The following is a 14,068-nucleotide window of genomic DNA, read 5'->3' on the forward strand; positions in this document are numbered from 1 at the left end:
AACGGTTTAAACGGTCTCTGACAAACCATTTGCAGGACAGACATCCCATCGCATAAAGTTATACATGTAACAAAAAAAATGCTACTCAGTTTGCTGCACACCCAAAACAAATATTAGACAGCAAGACTCTTGATCCAGGAGGGGATTCTCTGTAACTAGATAACCTAGTGTGTCCTGCACAACAGTGAAGTGAATCAAGGCTCCGGTCTCCCGTCGTCGTGTGCTTGTAAACAAACAGCATGTGACTGGGGACTACCAGTAAGTTTCATAATGTGACTGGTGAAATCAACAATGCTATCTGCTTGAAAACCCTCATGTCGCTGAGTTAAAGCAGTTCTGCATGAAAGAGTAGGCCAAAATTCCTCCACAGCGATGTGAGAGACTGATCAACAAATACACTAAGCATTTTGTTGCAGTCATTTCAGCTAAAGGTGGCACAACCAATTAATGGTTAGCAATTACTTTTTCACACAGGGGAATTGGGTGTTGCGGAACTTTGTTAAATAAATAAAATATATATTTTTTGATATTTGTAGACTCCAGTTCCCTTTATCTAATATTAGGTTTTGGTTTAAGATCTAACATTCACAATCAAAAATATCCAAACTAGAGAAAATTAGAAAGGCGGAAATACTTTTTCACGGCACTGTATATTCGGCCACATTATTTGAACCCCGGTCTGGCCCGTTGTTTAGTTGCATTCAACAAAAATATGTCTTCTGAATTTAACTCAACCCCTCAGAGGTGCGGGGGGCTGCCTTTGTTGGTGGTGGTTAACTGCCTTGTTCAAGGTCAGGTTTTTTCACCTCGCGGATTCGAACAATCAACCTTTTCATTACTGTCCCAACAGTCTAACCACTAGGCTACCTGCTGCCCTTATTTCAAATGAAGATGATGGCTACATGCAATGCTGTACACTGTGTACAAAACATTAAGAACCCCTTTCTAATATTTAGTTGCACCCTCTTTTGCCCTCTGAACAGCCTCAATTCGTCTGGGCATGAACTCCACAAGGTGTCAAGTGTTTCACAGGGATGCTGGCCCATGTTGACTCCAATGCTTTCCTCAAGTTGGCTGGATGTCCTTTTGGGTAGTGGACCATTCTTGATGCACACATTGTTGTGCATGAAAAACCCAGCAGTGTTGCTGTTCTTGACACAAACCGTTGCTCCTGACACCTACTACCATACCCAGTTCAAAGGCACTTAAATCTTTTGTCTTGCCCATTCACACTCTGAATGACACATACACAATTCATCTCGATTGTCTCGGGGCTTAAAAATCCTTCTTTAACCTGTCTCCTCCCCTTCATCTACACTGATTTTGAAGTGGATTTAACAAGTGACATAAGGGATCATAGCTTTCACCTGGATTCGCCTGGTCAGTCTGTCATGGAAAGAGCAGGTGTTTTTAATGTTTTGTACACTGTTTATTATCCGTCAGGACATTTCCTTTGAATTTCACATCACTATTTCTTTCCTCTATGCACCTTAATGACTTCTATAACTCTTCTCCTTCGTCATGCAGTGCCAGAATTGACCAAGCCCTCGTCCACCCAGTCTCCTGCTGCCCCCAGCTCTGCTTCTCCCAGCCCTGGACCCACCCCCTCGGCGTCCCCCTCCCCTGCCACCGCGGCTGCAGGCGTCGCCCCCCCCCAGGGTGGGAACAATGCGAAGCGGCCGGCGGTGGCAAACGGACAGCCCCCCGCAGCAGGCACCCAGGCCTCCCAGCGCTACATGCCCCGCGAAGTGCCCCCGCGATTCCGCTGCCAGCAAGACCACAAAGTGCTACTGAAGAGGGGCCAGCCGCCGCTGTCCTCCATGCTACTGGGGGGAGGCACCGGGCCAGGGGGAGGAGGGGGAGACTGCCCCAATGCAACCATGGCTGCTGCCCCAGGTAGGTGTCTGGAACGAGTCCCGACATGGAGCATCATGCAAGTTTAGACTCTGTTCAAATACTTTAAAAGTGAATCCTATACCTTCCTATTTCATTCTTGGTATAATGTTTTGGTAAAAAAAAAAAGTTATTTCTGTGTCCCAGACTTATACAATTGGGCAACAGTAGATGTTTATTTAACCTTCCATTTTAATAATGTGCCTTTTATGTTTCCCGTTCAGATTCTAGTCCAGGCTATGTGGGTCCAGCTGCACCCTCACTGCCCCTCACCTCATCCTCCTCATCAATCGCTGCTTCTTCTACTACTTCTTCCAATTATGCAAATTCCACGTGGGGGGTTGGCTCTGGCAGCCTTCCCTCCTCTCAGGGCAGGGAGAAGGTCATTGTGGACGGCTCGGACCTGGAGGAATGGCCTAGCATTGCCGTTGGCGACGGGAACGGAGCAGGAGGAGGTGAAGCTTCCGGGACAGGAAGTGGTAGTGCTTCGTCGGGTGAGGGCGGTGGTGGAGTGCCGAACAGCAGTGCCTCGTGGAAAGGTGGCGATCCTGGCAGTCCCCCATCACCCACTTCCTCGTTCTCAATGCCCAATGAATGTATGCTGTCCGTCAGTGTGGTGTGGGGATCTGCTGCCTCACAGGGTCCTCCAGGGGCATCATTGCCCTCCATTCCCAAAGCCTCCCCTCTGCCAGTGGGCCCTGATGGCTCCCTTGGTGGCAGTGGGGTGATCCCTGGTGCCAACTTCAACCCAAATGCCAACCCTTCCGCCTGGCCTGCCCTGGTGCAGCAGGATGGGGTTGGGGCAGCTTCCTCTGAGGGTGCCCCCTCCCCTTCCCTTCTCCAGAGCCTGGCTGGGTGTCTCTCTGCCCCGGGTCTGGGGAACCCACCTCTAGCTGTGAATCAATCTGCTCATCAGCACCAACTTCACCAAATGCAATCCAGAGACAGAGAGCACCCGTCGGATGGGGGTTGGGGTGGAGCGGCACTGGAGACCGGAGCAGGACCAAAAAACGTGGGGACAGGGGAGGGAGCCGATACAGACTGTGGGGGAGGAGGCAATGGTGGAGAGAACCTCGCTGCCTCCCAAACCTCATCCTCCTCTTGGGGAGGCCAGCCTTTCCCTGCTGCTAACTCCAAAACGGGTGCCTCAAGGACTGATGGTTGGGAAGGGGGAGCTGCTGAGGGTGGTGGAGGCTCGGGGTGGAAGTACAGCGCGCAGGGGGGTAGTGGAGGGAAATCATGGGGCGCTGGAAGTGGGGGTAGCACTCAAACCCCCGGGGTATCTCAGGGAGGGGTTGCAGGAGTAGAGCGAGGGTCTTCAGTTGGAGACTGGGGAGGTAATTCAGGTGGGATGGGTGGAGGTGGAAATCCAGGAGGGGAGGCTGGTGGTGTCGGAGGCCGCAGCAGTAGCAGCAGCAGCAGTGGGGGCAGCAACCCCCCTGCCGCCTCTTCCTCTCTGACAACATCCACCACTACGACAAGAGCTTGGGACAATCAGAAGGGGGACGGAGGGGCAGGGGGGGACACAGGGGAGTGGGGGGGAGGCAAGGGCGGTAGAGGAGGAGGTCATTCATCCAGCGGTGGGGGAAACTCCAGAGGCAGCGGCAATCAGCACCACGGGTACGGTCACCACCGGTATTCCCACCCCCCGCCGCCCAACCCTGACGTGGCCTTACAGGCAATGCTGAGCCGCAGTGACCTGGACCCGCGCGTCCTCTCCAACACGGGCTGGGGCCAGACCCAGATCAGACAGAACGTGGCCTGGGACCTAGAACCAGGAAAAGGAGGGTCTGGGTCGTCTGCGTCATCCCAAAACGCTCCACCTCCCATAGGTCCATCTTCTCAATACTCCACTGGCTCTGCTACAACTACTGATCCAATGGCTCCTACCCCTCTCCCTGGCTCAGCTCCCAACCTGAACTCCAACCCTTCCCTGGGGACCCCTGGTGGCTCCGGGGAGGGCTGGGAGATTGGTAACAACGGCAGCAGTAGTGGCAGCAACTCCATGCCCAACCAAGGACCACCTCCCCTAGGCTCCAACATGAGAAACCCTCCTGGCGTCACTCAATCTGGGTCAATGACCACTGGAGCGGGTATGGTAGGAGGCGGTGGCCTTGGACCAGGCCAGGGGAAGCCTACAGGAGGCTGGGGTGGGGTAGGACCAGGGGAGAGTCAAGGAAAAGGATGGGGGAACGAAGGGTCGGAGTGGGGTGGTGGGAGGGAACGCAGTAGAGGAGGTGGTGGAGGAGGGTGGGGAGATAATGGACAACAGGGTAACCAAGGTGGAGGAGGAGTTGGTGGCTGGGGAGGCGGCCAGGAGGAGAAGGGGACAGGAGGAGGATGGAAGGAGATGGGGCGGGATGGAGGAGGGTGGGGTGGGCAGAGGGACAGGGGTGGGGGAGACTGGGGAGAGCCTAAATCCAGCGGTGGAGGATGGGGAGAGGATAGGAAAGGAGGAGGTGGAGGTAACTCCGGTGGGGGAGACTCAGAAGTCGGTACGTGGGGTAGCTGGGACGAGGGAGCCCCGAGGAGATCCTGGGGGGCAGGCGGTACAGGTGGGGGGGGCGGAGGAGGGGTGGGGGGGGACATGGGATGTACCAAACCCCACCAGGGGCGTTGGGGTGGAGGTGGGAAGATGCACCCGTCACCGATGCCAAACAGCCAGACGGCTTCTGTGAAAGGCGCCATGGCACCGCAGCAGCAACAACAATCACAGCCCCAGCAGCCCCCACCGCAACAAGCGCTGGAACCTGGAGGAGGAGGGGGCTGGGTGAGACAACCGGGCCCTCAGCACCAGAACCAAAGCAGCTCGGGCTGGATTGCCGGACCCAACCCCAGTGGCCCTGGGGGAGGGGAAGGGCCAGAGTCCAGCGGGTGGGAGGAACCGTCACCGCAATTCATTAGCCGGAAGATGGACATTGACGATGGGACGTCGGCTTGGGGAGACCCCAGCCAGTTTAATAACAAGACTGTCAACCTGTGGGAGAAGAATGGCACTCCCGCTGGTCATCAGCCAGAAATGCAGGGAGCAGGACCACCGACCCAACAGCAGCAGGGGCCACCAGCTCTACAGCAGCCTGGACCTGGGAGGCAGCCCACTGGGATAGGAGGCAGGGACATCAACTCTGTGCCTGGGAGGCAGCCCACTGGGATGGGAGGCAGGGACATCAACCCTGGGAAAGCTCCAGGGATGGGTAAGAGACTAGCTGTTGGGCTAATGTGCTATACTTTATGATGATTCTGAGCTGTTCGTATTGATGTGTGAATACGAGATGTAGCCTATTATTTTGTAGACATGCGGAGCGGAAGGATTGATGTGAAATCCATAATTGATAAACCTTTAAATCTATTTTCTTATAATTTTTTTGTTAACAATTTACCATAAGGTTCCATTTGTTAAGGGGTTATTATGTTATTAATCATTATTTAATCATTTGTAAATGCATCAGAAATGGGGATTCAAATTTTGGTCAATTTTGCTGCCGACTAACGGACCCTCATTAACTGGTTAACAAACGGGTACATTTTCTTCAAACAGTAAAATGACGTGACCAACAGAAAATACTATCAAGCGATGTGTATATAATGTTAAGATGCTTATTTTACCGCCCTAACAATGGTAGTCATCCCAAGGCTGGAAGGCAGGCGACACAAAAGCATTTGTCTTGTTTTAGACAGATTTTGCCGCGAGTGAAACCTCTCCCTTCACCTTTTCCGGACATTTTTCATTAAGCGCTTAATGGAACATTCAACAATTACAAGCATATTGTCTTACAGACAAAATGCTACAGCCTATGATTGAACATGCAACTCCTGTAATGAAGCTGCTAATAAAAAGTAATTTCCCGCAATTTAGAAACACCGTTCTAAACAGCGTACCTAATGTAAGCTGTTCCATATGTGACAGACATGAAAATCTGCGTTAGAAATGTAGCAAGATGGGGAATCTGTAACAACAACTAGGATGTGTTGCCAATATGACAAGGATTGTGCCGTTGACTTCTGGATAATGAAAGAAAGTTGATATGAAAACCAATAGAACAGTTTAGAAATGCTGGTTAATGGCATCAGGAAGTCTTTCTAAAATAATTGCCTCAATGTTTCAATGGATGGATTTTTGCAAGGCTACTTTGAAGCAAGGTAAGACATGCCTCGTTATTTGAAGTAAAGTAAAAATGTTCAGCTTTCAAATAACTGCCTCAAGCTCACATTGCAAAGTGGTGGGTGACGCACTGGTGGCATGCCTACTGTTGACTATAGCCTATATACTCAAATGAGAAGCATGCTTTAATTGAGAGTTGAGAAATAGAAATGGCTCCCTTTTTAATCGTGTTCGTCAACGTTTTTAACACATGATTCCATTTAGAATTGTTATTTGTTGTGCAATGACTGGGCTTACAAAAGCAGGTTGTACTCCTGTGAGGAGCTGCTCTGGCGCTGTCTGACAGGTGGTAGGCTACGCCGCTCCTCAAACTAGGCTCTGTATGCATGTGATAAATAAGATGACTAACGGAAATACACATGCGGCAATTGAATTCCACCAAATTATGCAAATTAACCTATACGATAAGCATGACTGGTCAAATGTATTTTCCTATTAATGGTTAACTGTTAACATCCCTAATTATAAACCATTTACTAAACGGTCACATCGCATTGGTTAAAATAGTGCAATAACTGGTCAGTGTTTGCCAAATGGTGAGCCAATATTTACCTCTAGTTATTAACCATTTTATAAATGCACTTACAAACACTTATAAGACCTTGTTTTCAATAGTTGCACATTTGACCAATACTTTTTTCCCCCACTTTTGGGTGTGATCCATTGTTGCTCTGTCCCAGGAACAGAAGATGTTGGTAATCATGATGTGTCTTGACCCACCTTTGAAACCCTGATCCCTAGCCAAATTTACATCCAGGATGTTATTCAATCATCATTCCTAACATATTACCGCTTACCAGATTATATTAACACATTTACCACTTCTCTGTGATAGTCCCAAGTATGGTGAACGCCCTGGTGTGAAATGGTAACCGTAGTACCATTTCTTCGTGAAACAGTAGAGGAGGTATCCTGTCATAACTTTGAATGTTTTGGTCTTCATACCCACCATTCATTGATTGAACATGTTTAACAAAGTGTTGAATCTTCTCTCTTAAAAATATATATATACTTTATATGTGACAGACCTATAAACATTGATATATTAGTTATCAATGTAACTGCTAAAAGTATACCTTATGCCACTTACTTTGATGTCCACCTCACCAACAAACTATCATGGTCCAAACACGCAGACGGTCATGGAGAGGGCACAACAATGCCTATTCCCCCTCAGGAGACTGAAAATATTTGCCATGGGTCTTTAGATACTCAAAGTTCTACAGCTGCACCATTGAGAGAATCCTGACTGCATCACTGCCTGGTATGGCTATTGTTCGTCATCTGACTGCAAGGCACTACAGAGGGTAGTGCGTATGGCCCTATACCAGGCGGTGTTCTCTCTGCTACCGCACAGCGAGCGTACCGGAGGGCCAAGTCTAGGTCCAAAAGGCTCCTTAACAGCTTCTACCCCTAAGCCATAAGACTGCTGAACAGTTAATCAAATGGCTACCCAGACTATTTGCAAAGTAGCTGCTGCTACTCGCTGTCTATTATCTATGCATAGTCACTTTACCCCTACCTACATGTACATATTACCTCAATTACCTCGACTAACCTGTACCCCCGCACATTGACTCACATTGACTCTCAGCCTCGTTATTGTTATTTTTCTTAACGGCGTTGTTGGTTAAAGGCTTGTATGTAAGAATTTCACAGTAAGGTCTACCTGTTGTATAGATTTGACAATCCACTGACCATTAACAAATGAGTTACCAACATTTTATAACTGCTAAAAATATGTCTTTAAAGAAAGTGGGAACCTGCTGACCATTTATGACTGACCGGCTTGATTCAGTCTTATGTAGCAAAATTTGAAATTGTGTTTTTTACATTGGATAAAATTAGACTCAGAGCTAGAAAATTATATATCATACACTACAGTTGAGGAACAATGGGAAAGTAATTCTGCTTTGAAAGTTGATAAACTTAACCTCACTTTTGACAAAATGGCCTTTGAATGGCTGCACCTATCTCGTTAAGGATTCACATGTGAGGCTATGTACTAAAACAAACAAAGATTTCAAGACTAACGACTGGTTTATACTATGGGTGTGTTTGTAAATTCAATCTGGAGTGCCAGAGTGCTCTGGGCGTTCGTAAACTCAGAGCGTTGTCAGATTGGCCGTTCGTAAATTCGTAGTGTTTAACTCTCGGGGCGCACACTGGACGCTCTGGCCTAAAAGTAGGGTTGATCCGAGCCTTCTGACCTACCAGCAGTCAAGCACCCAAGCTAACTGGCTAACATTAGCTAGCTTGCTAGCTACTTTGACACATGAGAACCGCTCACTCTAACCATTTTACTCGCCCTAGCAGAGCTGGTTAGGCTGTTTTTATGTTATCCAGAGCATTGGTGACTGCAGCTGTGCTACTGGCAACAATTTAATTAAGCTTTTTTTTTGCAAACGTTTACTGACACTGGCCGTATTCAACAGGTGTTGAGCGTTCGGAAATTCGTCGGTTATTCTGCTCTCTTGCATATTCGGACGAGAGTGCTCTGAAATCGGAGTAGATAGCCAGATGCGCATTTAACAACTACATCTGTCGACAGTTGTCACAGTAACATCAAATATTCTATTGAAATAGTTACTTGCATATTGGAGTCTCTTGTTTAGACATCTAGCTAGCTAAACAATGAACCCCATAATCCCAACTCATGTTTTTTTAAATTTGTTTATTTAACCTATATTTAACTAGGCTAACGTTAGCTTGCTAGCTAACAGATCACTAACTTGAAATGAAAAAGACCTGACAATTTGAAACTTGTAAAACCGGAAATTACCCGTATACATGGATGGACGCTTCTCCCTCTGTCGCAGATGCCATGTTTGAAGATGTAATCCAAAGCCTTCTGTGTTCTTTTTGACTCTATCTGCATATTTGCAATCAAACGCCAGAATTTTATCCTTAGCTATCATACTCTTAATTCCACTGATTTCAAAACTCAGTCCTCCAGAAGGTGGAGAGCAATACTTATGCTGTTCTACTACGTGATATATAAAAAGCCGCGTTAGGATTAACTACACATGCTGACCAGCTCATATTATAGACAGAGGCGTGCTACATGGCAGACTCATCTCTCAGCATGTCCAGCCCACTCATTATCTCAGCCAACCATGGCTAGCTGGAAGGTTGCCAACTTTTTCAATGGCTAAGCCACTCTGCTTGTAATTTTAACAATTTTATTTGTATTTGTAGATGGCATACAAGTTTGTTATTAACTTCTTATGGCTGCAGGGGCAGTATTGAGTAGCTTGGATGAAAGGTGCACAGAGGTGCCCAGAGTAAACGGCCTGCTCCTCAGTCATAGTTGCTAATATATGCATATTATTAGTAGTATTGGATAGAAAACACTCTGAAGTTTCTAAAACTGTTTGAAATATGTCTGAGTATAGCAGAACTCATATGGCAGGCAAAAACCTGAGAAGTTCCACTTCCTGTTTGGATTTTTTCTGAGGCTGCTAGATTTTCAACCAAGCTCCCAATGAAATTACAGCGAGATATGGATGAGTTTTCACTTCCTACGGTTTCCACTAGATGTCAACAGTCAATAGAACTTTGTCTGATGACTCTAATGTGAAGGGGGGCCGAAGGAGACAGGAATGAGTAATCACTGCCATGAGGTGACCACGTATTGAATACGTGCGTTCACGTGATAGGCAGCTCTGTTCCATCTCTCAACTGAAGTCAATGTAATTCTCCGGTTGGAACGTTATTCAAGATGTATGTTAACAACATTCTTAAGATTGATTCAATACATCGTTTGACATGTTTCTACTGACTGTTACGGAACTTTTGGACATTTCGTCACGTTATATTGGACGCGCTTTTTGACTTTGGAATTGTTTACCAAACGCGCTAACCAAAGTAGCTAATTGGACATAAATAACGGACATTATCGAACAAATCAAGCATTTATTGTGGACCTGGGATTCCTAGGACTGCATTCTGATGAAGTTCATCAAAGGTAAGGAAACATTTGTCATGTATTTTCTGGTTTCTGTTGACCCCAACATGGCGGCTAATTTGGCTATTGTTCTGAGCGCCGTCTCAGATTATTGCATGGTTTGCTTTTTCCATAAAAAATGAAATCTGACACAGCGGTTGCATTAAGGAGAGGTATATCTATAATTCCATGTGTATAACTTGTATTATCATCTACATTTTAAGATGAGTATTTCTGTTGAAACGATGTGGCTATGCAAAATCACTTGATGTTTTTGGAACTAGTGAATGTAACGCGCCAATGTAAACTCAGATTTTTTGTTAGAAATATGAACTTTATCAAACAAAACATGCATGTATTGTGTAACCTGAAGTCCTATGAGTGTCATCTGATGATAGTCATCAAAGGTTAGTGATTAATTTTATCTCTATTTCTGCTTTTTGTGACTGCTATATTTCGCTGGAAAAATGGCTGTGGTTTGGTGGTGACCTAACATAATCGTTTGTAGTGCTTTCGCTGAAAAGCATATTTGAAGTCGGACACTTTGGTGGGATTAACAACAAGATTACCTTTAAAATGATATAAGACACGTATGTTTGAGGAATTTTAATTATGAGATTTCTGTTTGAATTTGGTGCCCTGCACTTTCACTGGCTGTTGTCATATCGATCCCGTTAGCGGGATGCAGCCATAAGAAGTTTTAAGGCACATGAAAGTTCACATGTTCAGGAAGGAATTTTTGCTAAAAAATGCTGTTTACATTCAAATGGCGCTCCTGTGAAATAGTGACATGCGCTTAGTTTTCTGAAATGAGTCACATTTATTAATGTGTTTGGCCTACCAATATTTAACTTCTAAAAATATAGCTTAAAAAATGTGGAAACCTTGTGGCCATTTCGTGAGTTGGAAACATAACAGCATATAATCTCAAACATGCAATACATAGTAAGAACAAAAATGTAATTTAATATGATACATTGGGGTGGGAGATAATGGCAGTGACTCATGTAGCCTATCATTGATACAGTGCGTAGCCTAACTAATTCAGATAAACAGGTGGTGTCTTTCTCCACTTTACAAGTCAGCTTAGAAATTGACAAGATATTAACTATTTAAAATACAACATTGGGTCTCATGGTCCCCTTCTACAGTTGAAGTCAGAAGTTTACATACACCTTAGCCAAATACATTTAAACTCAGTTTTTCACAATTCCTGACATTTAATCCTAGTAAAAATGTTCTGTCTTAGTCAGTTAGGATCACCACTTTATTTTAAGAATGTGAAATGTCAGAATAATAGAGTGATTTATTTCAGCTTTTATTTCTTTCATCACATTCCCAGTGGGTCAGAAGTTTACGTACACTCGATTAGTATTTGTAGCATTGCCTTTAAATTGTTTAACTTGGGTCAAACGTTTTGGGTAACCTTCCACAAGCTTCCCACAATAAGTTGGGTGAATTTTGGCCCATTCCTCCTGACAGAGCTGGTGTAACTGAGTCAGGTTTGTAGGCCTCCTTGCTCGCACACGCTTTTTCAGTTCTGCCCACACATTTTCTACAGGATTGAGGTCATGGCTTTGTGATGGCCTCTCCAATACCTTGACTTTAGTTCTTAAGCCATTTTGCCACAACTTTGGAAGTATGCTTGGGGTCATTATCCTTTTGGAAGACCCATTTGTCACCAAGCTTGAACTTCCTGTCTTGAGATGTTGCTTCAATATATCCACATAATTTTCCTGCCTCATGATGCCATCTATTTTGTGTAGTGCACCAGCCCTTTCTGCAGCAAAGCACCCCCACAACATGATTCTGCCACCCCCGTGCTTCACTTTTGGGATGGTGTTCTTCGGCTTGCAAGCATCCTTCTTTTTCCTCCAAACATAACAATGGTCATTATGGCCAAACAGTTCTATTTTTGTTTCATCAGACCAGAGGACATTTCTCCAAAAAGTACAATCTTTGTCCCCATGTGCAGTTGCAAACCGTAGTCTGGCTTTTTTATGGTGGTTTTGGAGCAGTGGCTTCTTCCTTGCTGAGCGGCCTTTCAGGTTATGTCGATATAGGACTCGTTTTACTATGGATATTGATACTTTTGTACCTGTTTCCTCCAGCATCTTCACAAGGTCCTTTGCTGTTGTTCTGGGATTGATTTGCACTTTTCGCACCCAATTATGTTCATCTCTAGGAGACAGAACGCGTCTCCTTCCTGAGCGGTATGACAGCTGCGTGGTCCCATGGTGTTTATACTTACGTACTATTGTTTGTACAGATGAACGTGGTACCTTCAGAGTTTGAAGGTAGTCCTTGAAATACATCCGAAGGTACACCTCCAATTGACTCAAATGATGTCAATTAGCCTATCAGAAGCTTCTAAAACCATGACATAATTTTATGGAATTTTCAAAGCTGTTTAACTTCTCTGGGATATGTGAGAGAGCATTGCAGTGTTACTGTAATTCCAAAAGTGTACATTCAGATTTTATTTTCTTTTGTTGAAAAGCCAGTAAAAATGCAGAGCGCCAAATTCAAATAAATTACTATTAAAAATCAAACTTTCATTAAATCACACATGAACGATACCAAATTAAAGCTACACTGGTTGTGAATCCAGCCAACATGTCAGAATTCAAATAGACTTTTCGGCGAAAGCAAACGATGCTATTATCAGAGGATAGCACCATAGTAAACAAAGAGATAAGCTTATTTCAACCCTGCAGACGCGACACAAAACGCAGAAATAAAAATATAACTCATGCCTTTGACGAGCTTCTGTTGTTGACACACCAATATGTCCCATAAACATCACAAATGGTCCTTTTGTTCGATTAATTCCGTCGATATATATCCAAAATTTCATTTATTTGGCGCGTTTATCCAGAAAAACACCGGTTCCAATTTGAGCAACGTGACTACAAAATATCTCAAAGGTTACCTGTAAACTTTGCCAAAACATTTCAAACTACTTTTGTAATACAACTTTAGGTATTTTTTAACGTAAATAATCGATAAAATTGAAAACGGGATGATCTGTGTTCAATACAGGATTAAAACAAACTGTAGCTAGCTTTCTGGTCATGCGCCTCTAACAAGCAGTACACAACAAGTGACCCTCGTTCAAAATGGCCGTACTTCTTCATTGCACAAAGGAAAAACCCTCAACCAATTTCTAAACTGTTGACATCCAGTGGAAGCGGTAGGAACTGCAAGAAGGTCAATTAGAAATCTGTATTCCCAATAAACTCATTGAAAAGAGTGACCTCAACAACAAAAAAATCTGAATGGTTTGTCCTCAGGGTTTCGCCTGCTAAATAAGTTCTGTTATACTCAGACATGATTCAAACAGTTTTAGAAACTTCAGAGTGTTTTCTATCCAAATCTACTAATAATATGCATATCTTATCTTCTGGGGATGAGTAGCTGGCAGTTGAATTTGGGTATGCTTTTCATCCAAACGTGAAAATGCTGCCCCCTATCCTAGAGAAGTTAAAGGCACAGTCAACTTAGTGTATGTAAAATTCCCTAGCGACCACCAATTAAAGGGGTTAGCTAGTTATCACAATTTTTGCTAATACACTAGCTAGCTAGATTCTAACAATTGGAACCACTAGTGTGCTGATAGGATGCTAGTTAGTTCACTTACCAGGTACCTAGCTAGACAGACCTGAGTTCTGATGTTAGATAATGAGCATGCTAATCTAAAAAAGCTAGCAAAACAAATTGCATGGAATTTCTATCATGTCGATGTTCGCTAGCTTGCTGGTAACGTTTGCTAGCTTGTGAAGCTAACTAGCCAGCAAAGGTGAACAACTTAGCTAGTTAACAATATCATGCCCAATATTATCTCATGCTAAATCATCTAGCTGAATTCTTATATTTATAAAGCCATTTTAGGTTTGACCTAATGCTAGCTAGCTAATGTTTCCTAGCTAGGTAGGACAGAGATGCTACTTAGCTAGCTGGGCAGCAAGTTAAATCATCCATCAGAAATTATGTATCCAAAAGGGAAAAATTACATTTATCTTGTTAATGTTTATTTTGCGTAATCTCTTCTGTCTGGCCTTTGCACA

The 14,068-nt window shown here is 44.7% G+C and overlaps 1 pseudogene; it reads left to right on the forward strand.

Annotated features, from left to right (window-relative positions):
- LOC120043309 overlaps nt 1-14,068 on the forward strand; it is a 50,096-nt pseudogene that overhangs the window by 7,510 nt on the left and 28,518 nt on the right.

Source organism: Salvelinus namaycush, unplaced genomic scaffold (genome assembly GCF_016432855.1).
Source record: "Salvelinus namaycush isolate Seneca unplaced genomic scaffold, SaNama_1.0 Scaffold898, whole genome shotgun sequence".
NCBI classification, from domain to species: Eukaryota; Metazoa; Chordata; class Actinopteri; order Salmoniformes; family Salmonidae; genus Salvelinus; species Salvelinus namaycush.